Source organism: Callospermophilus lateralis, unplaced genomic scaffold, assembly GCF_048772815.1.
Source record: "Callospermophilus lateralis isolate mCalLat2 unplaced genomic scaffold, mCalLat2.hap1 Scaffold_112, whole genome shotgun sequence".
In the NCBI taxonomy this organism is placed as follows: Eukaryota; Metazoa; Chordata; class Mammalia; order Rodentia; family Sciuridae; genus Callospermophilus; species Callospermophilus lateralis.
The window spans coordinates 540639-564054 of NW_027511460.1; the positions used below are offsets into that span (position 1 = coordinate 540639).

The window sequence follows — 23416 nt, forward strand, 5'->3', positions numbered from 1 at the left end:
TAAACTTATAGGTGGACTTTCCATATGTCATGGGAAATTTGTTCACCCAGCTTCTCCAGTCATACCATGCAGCATGTGGGTAATATCTGCTCAGACCTCACAGTGCGCACACTCAAAAGAAACACTATTTTCTAGTGGTTCCAAGCAAAATCCTGGGATAGCTTTCAATGACTTGTGTTTGGTCACATACCCATCAGGAAAAGGATACTTGGTTATCAAGGTCAATATGATGGTGTGGATTGACATCAATGTGAACCCCAAAAACTACAGATAATAAAATAGAGGTTTCCTCAAAGAAAAAGTGAGGAGAAGGTAGAATAAATGCTAAGCAAACAAAAACTCTAGGCGATGAGTGTAAAGGTCCTTGAAAAACAGCATCCAGTGTTCTGGCTCATATTTAAACTACAGTCACTGCTTAAATAAGCATTGTCATGTTTTGGATATAAGGTGTCCCCTAAAAGTTTCTGTGTTAATGCAAGAAATAAAATAATTAAATTCTGAGAGTTGTAAACTAATCAGTGGATTAAAGTCATTTGAGGGATTAATAATTTGAATGAACTAACTGGGTTGTAACTGTAGACAGGTACCATGGGACCACAGAAATTGAGTCACTGGGGGCATGCCCCTGGAGATTGTATCTCTTCTCTTTCCCTTTCTCTCTTTCCTGGCTGCCATGAACTTATCAGTTTTCCTCTGCCCAACCCTCTGCCATGATGCTCCATCCACCTGGGGCCTGGAGCAATGCAGCCACTCAACTGTGGACTGAACCTCTTTAAAAGAAAATGCAAGATTAAAAATTTCTCCTCTGAGTTGTTCTGGTCAGAGATTTTGGTCAAAGAAATCAAAACTTAACTAACACAGAAATTGATACAAGAAATGGGTTTGCTGTGGTGACTAACCTGACCATGTGGTTCAGAAGCCTTTGGAGTTGTTTTGTGGGAGTAGTTGGAGAGCCAGGAGCTAAAGACTGGGGGAGTCTCAGGCTGTTGTCTACAGAGCTTGATGGGCAATTCTGGTGGGAGTTCAGAATACCCAGACAACAGAGTTTTCTCAGGATGCAGGTCCATGTCCCATCCTTCTGCATACTCGGTGGGAAACAGTGACCTTGACCATGGCCATCAGTAAATATCTTCAGAAGGGCCCAGCTACTGCACACTTCCACAGGGGAGAGCAACTCAATAAAAAGGAAGCACCTTGGCCCAAGGAGACAAGAGATGAGCCAAGTGTTTTAGTTAGTTTTCTGATGCTTAGAGTTTCAGAGGTCTTAGTTCAGAGAAGGCTGGCTCCATTCCTTAAGGATCAAGGTGAGGATGAAAATCATGGCAGGAGAGGGTAGCAAAGGGAAGAAGACACATCATGGTAACCAGGAAGTAGAGAGAGAGAGACTTCACTTGCCAGATACAAATATATATCCAAAGTCACACCCTAATGCTCACCTCCCCCAGCCACACACCCCCACTTCAGTTGCCACTCAATTAATTCCTATCAGGGGATTAATTCACTGATTGGGTTAAGACTCTTACAACCAAGTCATTTCCCCCTTGAACCATCTTGCATTTTCTCACACGTGAGCTCATGGGGGGCACTTCATATCCAAACCATATCACCAAGGATGCAGGAGGGCAATGCACTGGTGATGGCCTCTGATGGTTTTGACTTCTGGTCAGGGCTACCAGCTTGCCATCCATATTTTGGCATGATGGTAGGAACAAACTTGTCTGCATCACTGAGTGTACCCTGTGCTCACATGTCCCTGGGCCCTACCAGCCTTCCATGCCTAACCTCCCTCTTCTCTTTGTTTTTCATAAAACTTGTCCCCTTCCACAGTGCATCTCCTTCTTTTCTGCCTTAGGTCTTACAGAAATTTTCTCCCTGGCCTGGGAACCTCCACTTATGCTCTTTGCATGTCTGGTTTCTCCCTGTCATTCAGGTCTCTGTTCAAAACTCATGTTCATAGCTGTCTTTCCTAAACACCTGTTTGCAGTGGCACCCTGGCTGTAGTCCCTGAAACCGCTCAGTTTTGCCTTCTTCACAGAACACACAAGCAGGGCATTTCCTGGTTGTTATCTGGGCTGTCATCTTGGTCTTATTGCTGGACCAAACGGTCCTGCTAAGCAGGGCTGTATGTCCCATTTGACACTGCTCTCTGGTACCTATGAAGGGGAGAAAGACTGGCCCTTTAGGTTAATGGCTTGCCCTTGATTTTACCTGAATTCCCACCATGCAACCATGGAAACAGAGGCAGAGCACGGATGTGGAGTGCACATGGCACCCTTGGAGAAAATGACAGAGATGGAGTTGGAAACAAATGCAGTTTTCTATATCACTAGAACTATCTGCCTGAGCATTTGATGCTATACTCCATCCAGTTTTAGGAGAGGCAACTCATTGTTTTGATCAATTCTAATAAGGTATAATTTATGTATTTAAAAAACACTCCAACTACATCTATGCAAAGCCTTAGACCCCATGAGCTTTGACATAGATGCAGGTGAAACTACCACAATTAAGATATACAACACTTTCATCTCCCCCAAACCTCCTGTCACTCTCTGCCTGTCTCTCCAGCAGCTCCTGGCCCCGAGCTGCTAGTATTATTCTTTCTGACACAATGCATCAGTCTTCCATTTCAAGAAAATTAAAATAAATGGAATTGTAGAACATGGATTATTTTGTGTTTGACTTCTTTCTGTCCATGGAATGATTATTGCCACATTTATTATTAGCCTCTTCCTGTGGTGGAGTGATATCATTCTGTTATATGTTTGTTTCATTTTTAATATCTATGTATACAAGTTGTCACTTATTATGGACTTGTTACTGGTATGTGGGTGTCTCTGTTGTCCTAATTCAGCCTGAGCCCTAGGCCGGGTCTGGGAACCTAGGAAGGGAGCTACAGAGTTCCATTCTCTTCTGGTGGTGCCCAGACTCTGTCTAATTTTATGTGGAGTCTCACCCCTGTGATTTCCTAGATCTCCTGAGGAAATTGTTTATTCTGTGCTCCAACCAGCAGCAAAGAATCATTGCATGTGTCCTGGGAATCCAAGAGACGCCCCCTCTCTCTTAAAAATATCAGAAGGTTGCGCTTCTACTGCTCCTGCAGGAGCAATGGGCTTGTCCATATCCTGAGGGTGGAGGGCTTATTTCTGCTCCCCTGATAATGTCATGCTTTGGTTTAGTTGGATGAACTTCTGGGGAGCAGGGAAGGCATAGTGTCCCATCCCAAGAAACCACAGGTCCCAATATGTATGCCAGGCCACCCTAGTGAAAACTTCTCTGGCTTCAGTCTTTCCCCCAAGCACCTGTCCAAGGTTCAGTGAAGGACTTCCATGTGCATCTGGTCCCCTCTGTGTCTGGGGCCTGCAGCTTCTCCAGACTGGCCTGCCCACTCACACATAGTCCTTGGCTGCTCCTGAACATCTTTACTGTCTACCCCTGGCCACCTGCAGGACAGCCACCTCTTTATCCCACATTCTGACACAGGTAAAAGCATCTGGTTGTCCTGTCTCTCTGTGAAGGTTCCCATTCTTTCTTGGGAATCAGTTTACTTAGTGGCTTCAAAACCTCAGCTCTCTGATGGATACTAAAACTTTTCTGATTTTGTAGATGACCTGGCCTTTCCTGGTATTAAGTGAGGTGTTCTTAGCCCATGCCTAAATCCTAAGTAGAGGGAAAGGCTCATTCTTAGCATTTTCCCCCAATTCTTCACATTTCTATTTTTCTATTCTGGGTTCCTCTTATCACTGAAACCAGATATGTCACCCGGTTCTAATGGCAAGACTTGGGCTTGTACATAAGCATGAGACTGACCCCAGAAAGATGACAATTGCCAAGTAGGCACTTGAGCCCAAAATACTGAGCTTTACATTTGTAAATATATCAATTTAAAAACATCACCTAAGATATATAATACCCTTTGGTGAGATATTACTTTATTCCAAGATTTGAGATGTCCACATCTTCAAAAGATATAGAGCTGAGACTCTATGTGAGATTTCTTACATATAAAGAGCCTTAAGAATCATACAAAAAAATAACAAAGATTATGAAAAGATGATTCATCAAGGAACAAGTACCAATACGCAATATTGAGCAAAAATGTCTCAACTTCACCAGTAAAAATTGCATGTACAGTGTGGTCCTCCCTCTGTCTCCCCAGGGACCTGCAGACACCAAAATCAAGGGTGCTCAAGTCCCATATACAAAGAAGTGTGACATTTGCCTAGAACCTGTGTGTGTCCTACTGTTCCTTAAATCATCTCTAGATCATTGCCTGATACAATGCAAATACTGTGTAAATGGCTGTTGTTCAGGGAAAAGTGAGAGAAATGAAGGTCTGTACATGCTCAGCACAGATGGAGTTTTTAGAAATACTTGTAAACTAAGGTCATCTGAATTCTCAGATGTAGAATTCATGGATACAGAGGGCCAAGTGTACACAACAAGATATCAACTACACTGACAAAAATGTCTAAACATGTATTTCTGTAGGTGTACAGCTAATGTATGATATTATCTAATATAGAAATAGTTATGAGAAGACAGAAAATTGTGTTAGATTCCAGGAAGTGTCAGAGCCATTTGCAAGCCACATTTACAGTGTTGTGCGTTAAGAATGTTAAAACCGGCATTTCAACCTTGACCCATCTTTCTCACATCTTAATGTGTACACTGCAGAATTTATCATGAATTGCAAAAAATGTTTTAGTTCAAATATGTTCACTCATCCACTGTTTAAGATAATGAAATACTGAGCAGACTGAATATAATAACACAGGATTGGTTTCATTGTAACTTGTAAATGAGAAACCTGTGAGGTAAATATAAAAAGCCAACAGTTGGCTGGGTATGTAGCTCAGTTGGTAGAGTGCCTTGCATACACAAGGCCCTGGGTCCAATCCCCAGCACCACAAAAACAAAACCAAACAAAAGGGCCAATAGATTCTGCTGGTCTCACTCAGTGAGGTAAATAAACTGTAATTTCAGTGTCAATACTTACAAAAAATATTTCACATATAAAATTTCAGAATGAGGGTTTCTTTTCAAAGAAAAGGGAATTTCTGGAATTCTCTATTCCAGAATCAAACAATAATAATAGTAATAATAATAAAAATTCATCAAAAATAAATAGTCATCATAATTAGTAAAACCATAAATCCAGTTGTAGCTGGTATATTGTCCCCGTCAGACTGGCCACCACTTTCCAGGTCTCTGGGATGCCCCCATCATTCATTCCACTATGTCCATTTTTTATAATTTTACTTTACCTGTCTGAATCCCATTAGTACTTACACAATGACCCTGGGATTAAAAGACAACAGCACCTCATGCAGTGGAATGCTAGTCACCCATTTACCAGGTGAAAAGAGGGCCCCATGTCACTGCAAATGTGATTCCTTCACTGCATATCTCTGCATTAGATTTTTATGCTGCATCACAAATAATCATCTGTGACACAAGATCATTCTCTCACACAGGCACAGGATTACTGGGCTGTCTGCTCAAGGTCTCAAAGACAATAGGTGTCAGCCAGGTCTGGAGTCTCATTTAAGACTGGAGCTCTTCCAATTTCATGTCTATAGGCGGAATCCCTTTTTGTGGGTGAAGAACTCATGCTGAGTTGTTACTTCAAGGCAAGCAAGGAAGTGTCCATTGCTGTGTCTAGTCTCTGAGCACAGGAAAGTCCTTAGTCTCCTTGTAAGTGCTTACCTGACTAGGGCAGGACACCATGGATGCCTCTCATTTGATTGCCTCAAAGTCAATTGATTAGAGATTTTAATTATGCCTGCAAAATTCCTTTATCTTTGTCACATAGGTAAACATATCTGTAGATTTCACTCACAAGCAAATGAGCTTATCTTCCAAGGAGTAAGGTTCTTGCAGGCCAATTAGTGCTAAATGCATTTTTCTTTTGCTAAGAGCAAGTGACTAAAAAAAAAATGCAGCAAAATTTTAACCACAGTTTCTTCTGGCTATCAAAATGATGTATCCATTTTCTCTCTTCTTTGTAGACGTCAGTATTTTCCAAATATTTTATGGGAAATTAACTTGTATAATAAGGAGGGGGAAAAGACCCCAGCAGGTGACAGAATCCTGTTTATATAATTTGAGCTCCAAAAACTAGTGAAGGCTGAAACCCTGAATGTGTGCAAGGTCTGATAAATTTTCCCTTGGAAAACAGAATAATAAAAAATTTCAAAGCTTTTTTCTTTCCTCTTGCATATGTAAAGAGCTATAACCTTGGAAATCAAGCCAGTGGGTTGGCTGGAGCTTCTGAATTTGATCCCCAGTATAATAAAGATGCTACAAGCAGACCAACAGATAATATTCTAATACCACAGCTGATCAGAGAGATTGGCAGAATTAATTTAAAGAAGAATGAGCCTCCACTTACCTTCCCATATAGCCTGAAGGCCAGAGTTCTTTTACTGTCTCATCTTGCTAGAATGAAAATTCCTGAGACCCTTGAAGAAGATCACCAATTTATGCTGAAAAAATGCCCTGCTTTGCTTCAAGAAATGGTACTATCTACTATTCAGTCAAAGAATGAAAAATTAAAGGAAGACTTAGAAAGGGAGCAACAATAGTTGGATGAACAGCAACAAATAATGGAATCTCTTAATGCACTTTACAGTGTATTGAAAAATCAGCTTGTGACATTTTCTGAAACAAGAATCATTAGTGAGCTGAAAACTAAAATGCTCAATATAAAAGCATTCAAGGAGAAACTCTTGAGTACCTTGGGTGGGTTTTTAGAAGACCATTTTCCTCTGCCTAATGGGAATGTTAAAAAGAAAAAGAAAAACTTTCAAGAATCAACCAAACAGCTGATAACACCGCATGAAATACTAGAGATTCTTATAAATAGATTATTTGATGTTCCACATGATCCATATGTCAAAATCAGTGATTCCTTTTGGCCACCTTATATTGAGCTGCTGCTGTATAATGGAATTGCTTTGAGACATCCAGAAGATCCAACCAGATTGAGATTAGAAGCCTTCCATCAATAAGAGGATGTTCTTTTTTCATAACAGGAAAGAATCTTGTCATCTAAGGATAATGGAAACAGGACTATTTGAATAAAAAAAATTATTTGCAAATTGAAATAATAATCCATCTTTATTTTATCCTTAAGTGACATGTATCGCCATTTCTTCATTTTAAAAATGGCCCTTTCTTATTCATTCAGTGCTATGGTATTTTAAACTGTACAAAGAAAGCAAGTAAAAAATATTGTAGATTTATAAAGCATTAATGACCTTTGCCTCATTTGATGTTCTTTGAAAAATTCTTTGTTAATTTAGGATATTCCTAATGTAGTAATAATAATTTTCTTTTCCATTTTATGGCAGTATACTTTATGCATTTCAAGTTTCATTTGTATTTAAGAATTATATTTAGGAATTATAATGGAAAGGTCATTTAATTTGCTGATGTTTATAAAATTGAAGTAATATCCCAAGGAGAAAGTGACATAATTAAAAATACCTAGCAAATCTAAAAAAAAATAATTTGGATCCATTTTTTCATGAGTGCTCATCATATATGATATGTGGACATACGTACATTCAAACATATGGCACAAAACAGAAGTGTGCACACATAATATAATACAACACATAACATAATAGTAAAGGCCTTATAACTTTTTACAGGTGAAATCTCCATTGCAATGTTTAAAAACTCTAGAGTCAAAAAAATAGAACTGATCAGCAAAACATTAACCTAGATCTGTATGAGCTCAAAAAACAAAATAGACCTTCATGATATGGGAAAGGGCAATAATAAAATAGATATTGAAAAAAGCATCCTTGTTCTGTCACAGATGTAAGGGTAGCCAAACTGGAGTTCTGGATATCAGCTGTTATGGATTTGAGCCAAATCATCTTCTTTTTGGTCTGTAGAAATCACTTTAGTTAATCTTTCTGGAATCCAAATTGGCTGCTGTTCTCCCTGTGGAAACACACAAATAGACCCCTGAATCCAGGCAATCACTGGGTCAGGACCTTAGTTAATCTCTCTGGAATCCAAATCGGCTGCTGTTCTCCCTGTGGAAACACACAAACAGACCCCCAACTCCAGACAATTACTGGGTCAGGGCCTTTCTATTGTCCTGTTAGAATATCCTTCCAAAGTACCTTGGGCTTATGTACATTTTTTGGACACATAGGTGACATTACCATCTATTGGCTTTGCCTGCCCTTTGTTCCAGAGCTGCAACCAGGCCTTCTCTGGAAAGCTAGCATTTCCTGGGACTGGGGAAACTTGCTTGTGTTTATTTTTAAATTTGATCTACTTTCCATACCTAAAGCAGGCAAGAATGGACGGAGGCAGGCTTCCTTTGCTGACTCAGGGAGAACACAAGGAGAGGTCAGTGACCTGATGGCACCTGGTGATTCTGAAAGCTGGTAAAGTGCAGCAAGGTGAAGCCCAGCAGCAGCCTGTGGGACATGACCAGGGAGATCAGAGCACTGTTCCAGTGAAAATGAGCTGAGAGAGACTTTTAGAAAACCTCCTTTATTTTGATGGAATCTGATACAGTAATTGGATTTTTTTGCAAAAAATTTGTTGTGAATAAAGCATCTTCATGACAATCTTCCAAACTCAGAAATTTGCAGCCAAAAAATATTTACCAGTCTGTAGGTTAAGAAATGGAGTTTGGGAAGGAGGTGGGGGTTGAGGGGAGAGAGAGAGAGAGAGAGAGAGAGAGAGAGAGAGAGAGAGAGAGAGAGAGAGAGAGAGAGAGAAACAGCTCACTGATTGTTTACAGTGCTGTCTGCCGTTCATATACCATTTGCTATCACAGATTTTTGATCAATAAAAACTGCTTTAAGCATTGCTCTCACCTCTGCTGAGGTGAGTATGTATTTGTCTTGAATGTACAAATAATCTCATTTTTAGCTACTCCAGCACCAAGAGGTAGAAGCTAGGACTGCACAGAAAACTCTCATGGTCACCCAGTGTGATGTCCTGTTCTAATATTGGGCACCAAGACTACCTTTCCCGGACTTGAAAAATGTGGTCTGTGTGGCCCACTGGCTGGTCTTCCCCCAGAGGAAAATATTAAGTTCTTGTTTCCCAGGTGCCCCTTTGTTTGTACTTACATTTTTCTCCTGATTGACAAAATAGAGGAGATTGTTAACAAACCTTTTTCATAGATGACTAAAAATTACTTGTTACAATTTTGACAGTGGAAAGTAAAAACACTTTAAAAAATTTATTCTGCACAAGGGAAATTTTTTTAACCACTGTCATGCTGCATTATGTCTTTGAGCTATTTTCTGTTTTAATTGGAAGGCCTTGGAGGATGCACATGCCAGAAGCTAGGGGGGTCTGCCGGACACTAGCGGGGGCAAGTAACTCATCATGCCATGCAGGTCCCGGCCCTGATTCTGTTGCAGAAGGAAGGAGGTTCTCTGGCATTCTGTGTTCATGGGTGATGCTGCAGCTACCAATTATGCTAATTCCTGCTTCCTTGCAGATAGACCTGTGTTTATTTTGTGCCTCACTAGCTGCCCAAAAAGGCACTTTAGAAATAATTGCCATATTTAAAGGCAGACTGTGTTCTGGTGTCTCACTGTGAGCTGCCCCAGCAGGAAACCCATCAGGGTTGTGGAGAGAGTGCTGGCTTTGGAGAGGTGGGCTGGGGGGCTATCCTGTCAACTCACAACTCCTGTCTCTGCCCCCCTCACCTGTGCCTGATCTCACATCACCTGGAGGCTCTCCCAGCTCAAGCCCTTCCGGAGGAACCTAACTTGCTTTCCCCCCAATTCCTCATGGATTGTGGGAATGTCTCCTATATGGTGGTTAGGGTCAGTGATGATTTCCCTGCTTCCTGATAGAAGTTGGAGAAAACATCCATCAAACTGAAAATTCTAACATCTCCATTGACTCACCATCTCCATGGCTTTGAAAAGCCTTCTTGCTTAGCCATCAGGATGGAAAGCAGACAAGGTTTTAGAGGCAGATAACTGTGTTCCTGATCTTACTTTAGGGTGTGCTTTCTATATTAGAGTCCAGATTGGGTTTTATTTAATTTAGTAGAAAAATAGAGGGGATTTAGAATGGATGTTAATTTAAATAAAAAGGGAGTGTTAGTAAATCAAAAAGCGTTGAATTTCTACTGACTTTGTCCCTTCTAACTATTCTCCCTGCTCAGCCATCTTTTATAGTTCAGTGTATTTAAGTCTAAGAAGCTCTTGGGCACTCTCCCCCATGTCCATGCAAACACACTCACCACTCAGGTACCCCATTGCCTGCCTTCACAGGCTCCATCTCCATTTCCTCAAGAAAAATGTAGTACAGGAAGAGCCTGTGTGCTTGAGATTTCCTTGAAAGAGACCACAGTACCCCTGAAGCCCTTTGAAGGTCATACATGCAGACCACCTGAGGCATGACTCAGCACCAAGCACCAGCCCTTTCAGAGCCCTCCCACCTTGAACCATGAAAACACCCTCCATGGGTGATATGTTCCAGTAGGTATTTCAGGAGGTAGTACTTGCTACCTCCTCATCATCATCTCTGGGTGGAACCTTGTGCTGACCTCTGGGGCAAATCAACTAGATCCTTCCCTAAAGGAACTAAGAGAATGAGAAAATCACCAACAAATCATGGTCAGAACTCACCCTTCTTTGGGGTGGGGTGGGGTGGGATGAGCAAAGCTGGGAAGGCTTTCTACATTATGTGGAGCAGATGTGATTGGTAACTGTTAACATTAAGCATAAGTTATGAGTGGGAATAGTGTGTGAATGAGTTTCAAGGAAAGCTCAATGCTTCTGTGGAGAATAAAATATCACACACATCCAGATGTTTCTTCTACCACTACCACTCATTAACTGGGTACATTAGTCCATTTTTCATAACTATAACATTATGCCTGAAGCCAACTACATATGAAGAAAAAAAAGTTTGGGGGGCTCATTTAAATATGATCAATTGATCTTTGATAAGGAAGCAAAGGCAATGCAATGGGCAGAAGAGATTCATCTTTTCACCAAATAGTGTGGGCACATCTAGACTTCCACATACAAATAAAAAATAGAAAAGAATCTAAACACACACTTTGCACTCTTCAAGCACATTAAATCAAGACAATGTAGACCTAAATGTGAACTTGAAACTCCTAGAAGATAACATAGGAGAAAATTCTAGATGGCTTTTGGATGTGGTGATAATGTTTTGGATTTAACACCCAAGAATGACCAATAAAATACACAACTGGTGAGTTGGATTTCATTAAAATTAACCTGCCTTTTGGAAAACATTGCCAATAAAATATGAATACAGGCCATGGACTGGGTGGAAGTAATTGCAAAAGATATACTTCATAGAGACCTGTTATCAAAATATGAGAAGAACTCTTAAAATCAACAATAAGAAAAGAAACAGCCTGTTTTAAAAATGAAGAGTGTAGCAGATAGCCAATGAGCATGTAAATGGATATTCCATGTCCCATGGCAACAGGGAATCTCAAGGCACAGCACCATCAAGAAGCACTGCACACCAATTGGAACAGCCTAGATTCACAGCACCTGTAAGAGCAGAAGCTGGTGAGAAGGTGGAGTGGTGGGAGCGCTCAGCCAATCCTGGTGGGAGAGCCAAATGTGCAATCACTTTGGAAGACAGTTTGATGACTTTTTATGTAAATAACTATGCTCTAACCACAAAAGCCAGCTGTTTTGCTCATTGGTATTTATGCACATTGGTTGAACACTTGTGTTTTCACAAAACCTACACACAGTTGTTTGCAGAAACATCATCCATAGTTACCAAGGTTTAGAAGCAACCAAATGTCCTCCAGTAGATGATAAATAAGTGGTGTTGTATCCAGAAAATAGAATGTTATTCAATATAAAATAGATATGAGTTAATGGGTCACCAAGTCATGAACAGACATGTGGAAAACTTCAATGCATATTACTAAGTGAACGTTGTCAATCAGAAATGGAGCCTCACTGTAACCACAGCAACGTAGCGAGACCCTGTCTCCAAACAAAAATAAAAAGGAACTAGGGATATAGCTCAGTGGTAGAGTACCCCAGGTTCAGTCCCCAGAACCACAAAAAAAGAAATAATACATTTAAAAAACCCAAAACAGGATCACTGCCAGTATTGGGGATGAATATGGCCCACATCTTGACAGTACAGATGTCAAAATACTTGTGCATCATGCTAGAGCTGCACTTCACCTCAACTCCAGGTCTGTTCTCAGAGATATTTTTCTACCACCCTATTTAAAATAACAGGATCCTCCATAGTATCCTTATTCTGCTTTATTTATTTATAGCACTTATTACAACAAAAACCTCCATCCCACTTTCCCTGGATTATCTGTTTATCGATATTTCCCTTCCCTAATATAGGTTCCCCCAGAGCATAAACCATGTCCTTGTGCCTGGTAGCTGTTCAAAATCTGTTTTGTGAGTGAGCACACAGGTGTATAGATTTAATCATGCTGCTGCTGCTGCTGCTGCTGCTGCTGGTAATGATGGTGATGATGATAGTGGTGGTGGTGGTGATTATGAGGAAGATGAATGTGACATGACAATGACATGATGGTGATGATGATGGTGATGTGTCTCGACCCCTTGCCCGCAAGGAAGACGCAACTCAGGAATCTTCTTTCAGCAGTTTATTCAGGCCCTTGATATTTTCTTCTTCTTCTCTCGGATGCCCCTCCCAGCCTTAATAAAGCATCTCAAGCCCCAATGCGAAGCTGCCACGTGGAACTTTCTCATAGGGTGTTGAAAAACCATGCGCCAACCCTCCCAAATAAGGAGTTGTTTGTCACAGACCACAGCGGAGCCAGCGCCATCTTGTAATGGTGACCATAATCTGCAGAAGCGGCTCACCACAGTTCCCCCTTTCTGTTTTCTGAAAACAATACAGGCGAGAGTAGAGGTCCTATCCCACTGTGCAGAAGTGGCTGCATAGTATGGCTCAGTCCTAAGGAGGGCCCTTCCCCAGATCTGAGGCCATATCAGCCAACGCCTTTTTTCATGGGGCCGGGCGTGGACATCAAACCCGCATGCAATAGGACATGCTCTCCTTGAGGTCCACTTCAAGGATCACTCAAGTGCAGTGCCTTGCCTCGCATCCTGTATCGTGACGATGGTGTACGAAGGGGGATAGCTGAGGCTGAACTGTGGCTGTTTTCAACGACAAACAAGTTGACAACACCCTGAAAGAAAGGCACGGACTTCAAGGCGATAGAGAAGCACTAGTGTGGAAACCCATCTGCGTGCAATGGCAGCAAGACTGGCAGAGTGCAAGGGCTTTCCAACACTAAGAGAATAACGAGGAAAGACATGCCGATCCCAGTGCAATGTTATAATAACTTGGGGTGCAACGACCATGTCAACGATTTACTGTTTAAGATGCGCAAGCCAGACTTGAGGTGAATTGCCATTTTCTAAAGCTGCAAGAGCTTGGATGATCATAGCCTTATCGTGAGCACTGCGGGCCTTGAGGTGACAGAGAAACCACAAGCAGAGAAACATACCGAAGCAACACATTGCACCAAAAATGCCTACCCCCACCCACTCTTTAAAAAAGGAAAAGGCAGAAGATATCCAATCGGCGAATTGACCCAAAGTCATGGGATCAACACGGGTACTATTCAAGACAGCTATCTGGGTTAGTTGAGACTGGATCATGTCTTCCGCTTCCATGGACCAATTTCCGGCCAAATATTCACCAATGATGCGGGAAGCATTCCTGGAATCATTAAATCTGACAGAGGTTATGCATAAATGTGCATGTTGGTCAACACAACCCAAAAGCACCAAGTCAGCCAATTCTTCTACCTGAGCTTGGAGTAAATCTATTCTTTGGTTGGCAGCTAAAATCCCTGACAAAATATGTTGATTAATTGTATTTTGGGATTCAAGTATAGTGGAAGTTTGTTGGACAACTTGATTAATGGTGGCAGCAGTTTGTACTTGATTGGCCATAGCCACTCCGGCCGTAACCGCTGCAGCAGAAGATACCACCACGGCTGTCACTATAGCTGCTGTGATTCCAAAATCTCTGCGGACTCTAAGTAGCTCAACAATAGGGAATTTATCAGGATCCGCAGTGACCGGGATTGGGACAAAAGTTGGAATTTTCATAACCACTGCTACAGTCCAGGAACCATTCGAACACTCAGATAAGAGACAGGTAGTATGAGAACAATCCAGCATCCCCGACGAGGTGGCATTAGCCAAAAGGAATAAGAATGGGGATTGGACACAGACCATTGCAGGGGGCAATGTGGCATTATACAACAGAGAGTTGAATGAAACAGATGTAAGTCTATTACCTCGTTCACTTTTCCTAACAGTACCAGAAACATTAGCCAGCCAACTTTTGGCTCCTAGCAACTGAGCCAGTGCAGAAATATCGGCTGAAGCCCCCTTTTCATTGGAAATCAGCCATTGAAACCAGGACCAACCTACTCCTGGAGAGGAGTTGGCACTGTTGTTAAAGTTATAAACATACCTCTTAAGAGAGGGGGAAAGGGAGAAACCTTTAGCAACTTGATATTTCTCCCAAGAATGATCCTGACAAGGCATAAATGTTGGGGGGAAACCAAGATTAGGGGAACAGTAAGGAGAGGCCTTGAAATGAGTGGCATTATAAATACTACTAGAAGAAGGAGGCACTGGGATTAGTACCTCGGAGATAATAGCCAAGGTAGTTATGTTAAGAGCAGAGCTGCTGTTTGCGGGGGTCCCTGAGCCTGATTGCTTCCCCGAAACTACCTTGCTCAATACAGCACTGATAATGCTCCCTGAGACCTGACTGGACCGCAATGGGTCCTCCCAATTAGTCAAATTTTTGGTCTTAAGGCTAATGCAATTAGCGTTTCTAAGGCTGAAACAAAAAACTCCTGTGAGATTAACTTGAGATTGATTAAAAATGCTCTCCATGTCCCCTCTAGGAGAGGCACAGGGAGCAGACATCTCACATGAGGTAGAAAAAAGAGTGGGGAGGACACTAGAATTACCATGAACCGGCATCGGCATTGGCCATGCCCGTGCCACTGCCCACCACTGCATTGGTGTCGCCTGTGCCATCGGCACCAGCACCAGAGCCAGAGCACTTAGCAGAATGAAGATCCTCATCACGGGATTGCTGTGGTATCTCTTGTTGCTGGTCACTTGATGTCAATACTCTTCTTGTCAGGCGTTCAGGGACCCACAACGGTTCCATGTGATCCTGGGGAAAAACACATACAGATCCTCGCGCCCATGTCAGCACGGGGTTGGGGCCATTCCATTGGCCCGTAAGAACATCCTTCCACTTAACATAGCCAATCTCAGAGGGCTGAAGGGACACATGTCTATCAGCCGCAGAGCGACCATGAATATCCAAATTCAAAAAATTAATGGTAAAGAGAGCTAAGGACAGGCGTCCTTTAGGAGTGTGTTCAGCTCCTATTCCCCCTTTTTGTTTTTGTAAAGTTTCCTTTAAGGTGCGATGAGCACGCTCAACAATGCCTTGTCCTTGAGGATTGTAAGGCAGACCATGAGTAAGTTGCACTCCCATAGTAGAACAAAAAGATGTAAATTGTCTGCCAGTATAAGCAGGTCCATTATCAGTCTTAAGGGATGCAGGTGCACCCCATGCTGCCCATGCCTCTAAGCAGTGAGTAATGACATTACGTGCCTTTTCTCCCGATAAAGCAGAAGCATGGATAATTCCAGAGCACGTATCAATGGAAACATGCACATACTTGAGGTTACCAAAGTCAGGTATATGTGTCACATCCATTTGCCAAACAACCAATGGCTTCAATCCCCGTGGGTTTACTCCATAATTAGGGGGATGAAGAAATGTGACACAATGGGGACATTGCAATACTATCTGCCGAGCATCCGCTCTTGAAATGGAAAAACGCCTGTGCAGCGTTAATGCATTAACATGGAAGTTTTGGTGAAACAACTTAGCCCCCTCTAAAGAGGAAGCCAAGCATATCAACTGACCTCTAGTGGCTGAGTCCGCACAGGCATTACCCTGGGATAGCGGACCAGGAAGAGAGGTGTGAGCCCGGATGTGCATTGGATAAAAAGAAGCAGTGCGGCTACAGATAAGCTGTTGAAGCTGATTAAAGTAAGCAGATACATTATGGGCATCACTAATAGCTCCCACGGCCTCCAAGACTTTTAGTGCTCTTACCACATAGATGGAGTCCAAAATGAGATTAAAAGGAAAAGAACACTGTTTAAAGACTTCAATAACAATTTGTAGTTCTACCCATTGTGGATTTCCAGGAGCAAATTGATGATGGATAGGGGGAGAGTCATTAATTACATAGGCTCCCATTCCAGACTTGGAACCATCAGTAAAAATGTTAACAGCCCCCGGAATTGGACTGGATGAAGTTACCTTAGGGAAAATGATGGGATGTTCTTTAACAAAATGGAGTAATGGATGAGAAGGGTAGTGATTATCAATACCTCCTTGAAACGAGCAACACAGAATAGCCCAGTTGTCTAGAGTAGCACATAAAACATTAAGTTGAGCTTTAGTGTAGGGTATGATAAGAGAAGAAGGTGATTGTCCAAAAAATTGAATGCTTTGTTGAATCCCTTTAAGTGCCAATGCTGCAACAGCATCAGGATAATATTCTAAGGATTTTCCTGGGGATACATGTGGGTGGATCCATAGTAAAGGCCCATCTTGCCACAGTACTCCAGTAGGCTGCCACATAGTGGCAAGCACACATAACTGGAAAGGTTTATCACTCTGGAGCCTGCATAGAGTAGCATGCTGTATAGCTTCTTCTACTGTTATAAGGGCCGCTCTAGCCTCTTTGGTGAGGCTACAAGGGGAAACAAGAGCTGGATCACCCTTAAGAGTAGCATACAAAGGCTTTAGCACAATATTAGGAATATGTAAATATCCTCTTATCCAATTAATATCTCCCAGCAGTTTCTGAAAATCATTTAGAGTTTGGAGATCTTGAGTCCTGATGGTGATTTTTTGCGGTTTTAGTTTTTCATACCCAATTGTTGCTCCCAAATACTTAATAGAATCCCCTGTTTGAACCTTTTCAGGTGCGATGTGCAGTCCATATTGAGCTAATAGCATCACTAGTTCTTTATAAGCCTCATTAACTGTCTGTTCTAATTTTGCGGCCAATAACACATCATCCATATAATGAATGATCTTGGTGGAGGAATACTTATGTCTGAGAGGTGCGAGTGCCTTCCCCACATACATCTGGCACATCGTGGGACTATTAGCCATTCCCTGCGGCAACACTACCCACTCAAACCTTTGATCTGGTTCCTCGTGGTTACACGAGGGAAGGGTAAAGGCAAAACGTTGTGAATCTTTAGGATGCAAAGGAATAGAAAAGAAACAGTCTTTAATGTCAATAACAATAATATGCCAGCCTTGAGGAACAGAGGAGAGCAGAGGCAGCCCTCTTTGAATGGGCCCCATAAGTTGCATTTGAGCATTAACTGCTCGTAGATCATGCAGTAGGCGCCATTTCCCTGATTTTTTCTTAATGACAAATATGGGAGTATTCCATGGAGAAGTAGAAGGTTGGATGTGACCCAAGTCAAGTTGTTCTTTGACTAGATCATGGGCTGCTGCCAATTTAGCCGAGGGAAGAGGCCACTGAGGCACCCAAACAGGCTCCTCGGTGAGCCATGTTATGGGTATTTGAGCCCCAGAGGCCCCTAGGAAAAACCCAGACCAAACCTGTTAAGCTTTTGATGACCTTGCACAGGATGCCTACACCCCTGTAGGCGTTTTCCTAGTCCTAGACCTGGCCTATACCCCATATTTTGCATGATTTGTTGAGACACTGGGGAATAGTCATTACTAAGAGTGAACCCCATGTCTTTCATCAGATCACGGCCCCATAAAGAAATAGGTAAATCAAGTACATAAGGCTGAAAGGTACCATTGTGTCCTTCCGGGTCCTTCCAAGATAGATGTCTACAGCTGATTTGAGGGGCTTGGGCATATCCAAGTCCTCTTAGGGATTGATCAGAAGTCTGCACTGGCCATCCCTTAGACCAGTCCTTAAGGGCTATGATACTACGATCTGCTCCTGTATCCAACAATCCCACAATAGATTTACCTTCTACGCTTAATTCCAAAGTGGGGAGATTGCTCATATCCAGTGACAAATAGGCACAATTCCCTCTGGTGGTACCAATCTCATTTCCCGTCCGTGACCTTGAGTCAGCAGGGAAGTAGTTATGCAAGCTAGGCAAAATTAGCAATTGAGCAATCCGATCCCCTGGGGAGATAGGCACAATGCCCCTTGGAGCTTCCACCATAACTTTTACTGCCCCTACAGTATCAGGGCTTATGACTCCGGGGAAAACATGAAGACCTTGTAGGATAGAGGATGCACGTCCAATTAGCAAACCTACAGTGCCAGGTGGTAAAGGCCCTTTGAACTCAGTTTCCACCAATTGGACTCCCATCTTAGGTGTTAATACGAGTCTGGAGGTGGAACAGAGGTCCAATCCTGCGGCACCTGTAGTGGCTCTCTGCGTCTCGTGGGATGGCGCAGAGAAGGCCATGTCTCGGGTTCAGGTGTGACATTCTCCACTGCCCCATATATTTGTGGGCCCTGGGGTCGGGGGCCCCTTTGGTCGTTTTTTGGCCCAGCTGAAATAGGCTGTCCATAGATGTCCCTCACTGATCTACACTCTTTTGCCCAATGCTTCCCCTTTTCGCATTTTGGACACAGCCCCGGTTGACGAGGGCCATTGGAAGGGCCACCGTGAAGAGGTCCAGTAAAATTGTCTTTTTTGGGACAGTCATGTTTGAAATGGCTGGATTGACCACAATGGAAGCATGTTCAGGCACCAGGACCGCCCCCTTTTGCAATCCGAAGGACAGCAGCTGCAAGACCTGCATTAGTTAAAGTTCCTCCAATCTCTCTACACACTTTCATCCATGCTTCTATGCCCTTGTTTTTATAAGGAGTGATTGCTGCTTTACATTCCTTGGTGCATTGCTCAAAGACCAATTGCTTGATAAGGGGCATGGCTCTATCAGGATCCCCAAAAATCTTTCCAGCGGCATCCACCATCCTTGCTACAAAATCTGAAAAGGGTTCTGTAGGGCCTTGTAGAATCTTGGTCAAATTACCAGACACCTCTCTTCTATTTGGAAGTGATTTCCATGCCCGAATGCAAATGTTGTTAATTTGATCATATGCCTCAAGAGGGAATCTTGTCTGTTGATTAGCAAATCTACCTTGTCCCAAAAGCATATTCTTGTCCCAATGGGGGTGTCCCGCCGCATGGTTTTGGGCGGCCTGCTCTACCGCACCCTCTAGCACAAAGGCTCTCCAGTCCAAATATTTACCTGGAGAAACACAAGCCCGAACAAGGCTAGCCCAATCAGAGGGAGTCATACAGTATCTAGACAGACTCTCCACCTGAGTTAGTGTGAAGGCGGCATCCACCCCATAAGTGCGCACAGACTCCGCCAGGGTCTTCACAATTTTGAAATCTAAGGGCTCATGGAATCTTCCCCTATTGTCATCCTGGAAAACTGGATAAGCAAGACCCATCTCAGCGTTAACAGCCCTCCATGTTTGGGCATGGAAAGCTCTCCCTGAAACACCCCCACCGTACGGCGGTGGATCCGGAGGATCATTTTTCTTGAGCCCCTGTTTATTTTTGTTCCCTTCTCCTATAGCTAAACTCCCTAGCTGACGAGACAGCCTCCCTAGCTCTTCCTCCTCATCCTCCTCTTCCTCTGACCCACTTTCATATGGGGGTGTGCGCAGCGTACTGAGATCTGGATACAATCGTCTCCTCCCCTGTTTCACGCTCTGCACACTCCCATCCTCCTGAAATACCTCACTTCCTGCCGTCTCCGATTTTTCTTCATGTAATTGCTCTAGAACTTCCTGTCCTTTAGTAAGTGCTTCCTGACATCTGCCATCTGTGAGGCAACTACGAACCATCTTCCAAAGGGGTATCACCCCACCCTCTAATATGCCCTGCTCAGAAGCAAAGTCAAGATCTTTGCCTAACTTATCCCAGCTAGGTATAGTAAGGCTGTCCGAAAACGCAAACCACAGTGCAGCAATATCTGTCTTCTGTAAAAATCTCTGTAAAGTACTACGTTTCACTTCTAGGCCCTTGGAACGTAACAGGCCATCTAGGGCCAGGAGAAGCGGACTTGAAGATGCGGCACCCATGACACAACAAAAGAGGCACAAAAAACAAAAGTGAAAGTACACAGTGCAGCTGCAATAAAATGTAACGCTCTCTCTTGCTTTACAGAGGAGCTGCCCCACTTTGATCGCGGATCCCACTTACCTGGGACTAATCCCAGCTTTGATCGCGGATCCCACTTACCTGGGACTAACCAGTGCACCACCCCTGACTACTGAAAGTTCTGGTTCCCGGGTTTCGGCACCACTTGTCGCGACCCCTTGCCCGCAAGGAAGACGTAACTCAGGAATCTTCTTTCAGCATTTTATTCAGGCCCTTGATATTTTCTTCTTCTCCTCTCGGATGCCCCTCCCAGCCTTAATAAAGCATCTCAAGCCCCAATGCGAAGCTGCCACGTGGAACTTTCTCATAGGGTGTTGAAAAACCATGTGCCAACCCTCCCAAATAAGAAGTTGTTTGTCACAGACCACAGCGGAGCCAGCGCCATCTTGTAATGGCAACCATAATCTGCAGAAGTGGCTCACCACAGTGATGATTATTTATAAGAGGTGTATCTAAGGTAGATCACATCGCTGTCTCTGTTCAAAGTTCAGTTATATGGCTGGTGCTTTGCCTTCTAAACATCTACTGGGGATGTGGCTTAGACTTGCCCTGAGGTGTTGATATTGCATTTTGAGTTGGAGCCAGCAAACTTACAGAACACAGGCATCATCATCAACAGGCACAACTGGTCATGTGGGGAAGTCCCCACCTGGCAGTGAAAAGATCATTCACCTGCCCTCCTTGTCAGAGCAATGAGGTGCTGTATTATAAAGTGAGGTGTTGTTCCAAATGCATGGAGACAGGTGTCCTGGCTAAAGCAAGATAAGATGTAGTTCTCATTCTTGCAGAGTTAGAATTGATGCTTTAGTCTTACTGGGTCTCTCTTCCATATCACTTATGCAGTCTTCTTTCAGGTCACAGCCTCACCACCTTCAAGCAGCTACATGCCTGCTTGCTCAGCCGAGAAACACAGTTCAGAGAAGCAACAGATTTTGGGTGGGATTTTGAGGGACAGGGATAGATGTGGCTCACCTTGATTCTACTCTTATCTCATTAGCTAACACTCAGACACATAGCCACCTCCAACTGTCACAGAGGCTGAGTAATGTCACCAAGCTCTGTGTCCAGGGAAAAGGGGGTACATGTTCAGGAGCCACTATCCAAGGAGTCCCTGCCACAGGGATGTGCTCTTTGAATGGAGCATCTCAGATCTTGCTCAGAGGGCATATTTTCTTCTCTTTAATCTTCATATTTAACTCCCCATAGAACTCAAAGGCAAGGGCCCATTTTTCATCCCCATTTTGTAAAGATCCGACTGAGGCTGAGAGGCATTAAGATATTCCCCAGATCACCAAAATACAAATTGGCAAAACCAGACCAAAAATTAAAGTTTCATCCCAAAGGCTAGGTAGCTCTTTAGCACTGTATCATATAACTATAAAGATTATATAGGTACATAGCTATATGACTCATAAGACCCATGGCTTGCCTTCATCCCACAGATTTGTGAGGAAGTTCTGACTGAGCATGCTTCTAACCTTGAGCACAGTTCACATACCTTGGGATATATTTTTTCTGTGCTGTGCTGCTACAAATCTCAACTGAAGGCAGAGCCTAGCTGTGAACTTCAGAGTGGACATTCAGGTCTGGCTGCAATCTCCTTTATAACCAATAAATAATTTACAAAAGATTGTCTGTAACTAAACTATTTCATTAGTAATTTTTTGGAAAGGCTCATCTAATAACAATTCTAGTCTGGAACACATATTGAGAAAGACAAATCTAATCTAAACTGAATTTTGAATGCACACTATCCTCCTTTATTTAACTCACTCAGCCACACCAAAAACTTTCTCTCCCCTAAAGAAGATGTTACCATGGAAAGACCACCTGGCCTTCTGTGTCCACAAAAGCCCTTCATGGTCAACCTGCCTTTCAGTCCCTTCTTTGTTTTTATAATTTTCTGTATTCAGTGAGAAACATAGCATTAACATTCAATAGGAAAGACAAATAATGAAGCCAAAGAAGAAAGATGGGGGCCCTTAAGGGTGGAAAGAGAAAGAACAGCAGGAAAGAGAACAAGCTGCCCTCAACCAGGAGGACAGATAGCATTTCTCACCTTAATGTAGGCAGACCTGGTTATATGACAAAAAACATGTCTCCTTTCTAAGACTGCCCCCAGCCTAAGCATCACAAGCCTCAAAATGAACCTCTCCCATTCCTGCATCCTCCCCAAGGGCAGGTTTGGCCTCAGAAGTTCTGAGCATCAGGCACAGCCATGGAGGTAGATGCTGCTATGGTTTCCATCAATCCAGATGCACTCCTGCAAGCCACCAGGACAATCAGATCCACTTCTGATCCCCAAGCCAGAACTCTCAGGAAGGATACAGTGGTAATGGGTGGGGCACATCTATCTCTATATTGCCAGGGAACTGCAGAGGCTGAGATCCCAGTGCATCTCATTCCATGTGTGAACTAGATTTAACAGTTTCAACAGATTGTTTCTGAAATCTCCTTCCGTTTTAATATATGACTTAACTTACTCTATAAATGAACAGACTTAGTATCTCATTTTGCATGAAATATCAGACTTCTGGGACCAGCTCAATTCAAAGCCCATCCCCTGTTGGAAGAGTCTTCCTCTATATCTCATCATCACCACTAACCCAGGGAGTTCCACTTTCTCTGTAGCTGAGGCTAATGCTACTTAAGGTGCAGAAACCATTCTGAGTTGGGAAACTTACAGTCCTCCTGTAGCACAGTACCACGTCACTGAGCACAAAACTTCTGTCCTAGAAGGCTTCTCCCAATACACTGTCTTGCTTGCACTGGTTGGAAAAGGTTTGGAGACAGGCTTGGGGATGGGCAGTCTATATTTTTTAGGATACCTTATAACAGAGACAAATACAAAAGCCTCAACTTTTTTTTTTTAATTTAGGTAAGCATGATGTTCCCTTGGATCTTATAGAGGCACCATTTGCAGTCTATGGCCTCCAGGATCATTGAAGGGGACAGGGGACATCAGGAGGAGGCAAGCAGCTCTTAGCCACCCCAATCTAGAAGTGACACACATCTCTTGCATTGATAGTTCACTGGTCAGGACTAATCATATGACCTTTAACAACTGCAAAGAAAACCACGAAATTTAGAAAGTGACATGAGACATTTGAAGAGTACCCATTCCCTGTGCTGCGTACCCCTCAATATTTTTGGTCTTATCAAAT

General features: G+C 43.0%; 1 pseudogene; it reads left to right on the forward strand.

Moving 5' to 3' along the window:
- Positions 1-6446: 6446 nt before the first annotated feature.
- Positions 6447-7013, forward strand: LOC143387229 (centromere protein K pseudogene; annotated as a pseudogene).
- Positions 7014-23416: the final 16403 nt, after the last annotated feature.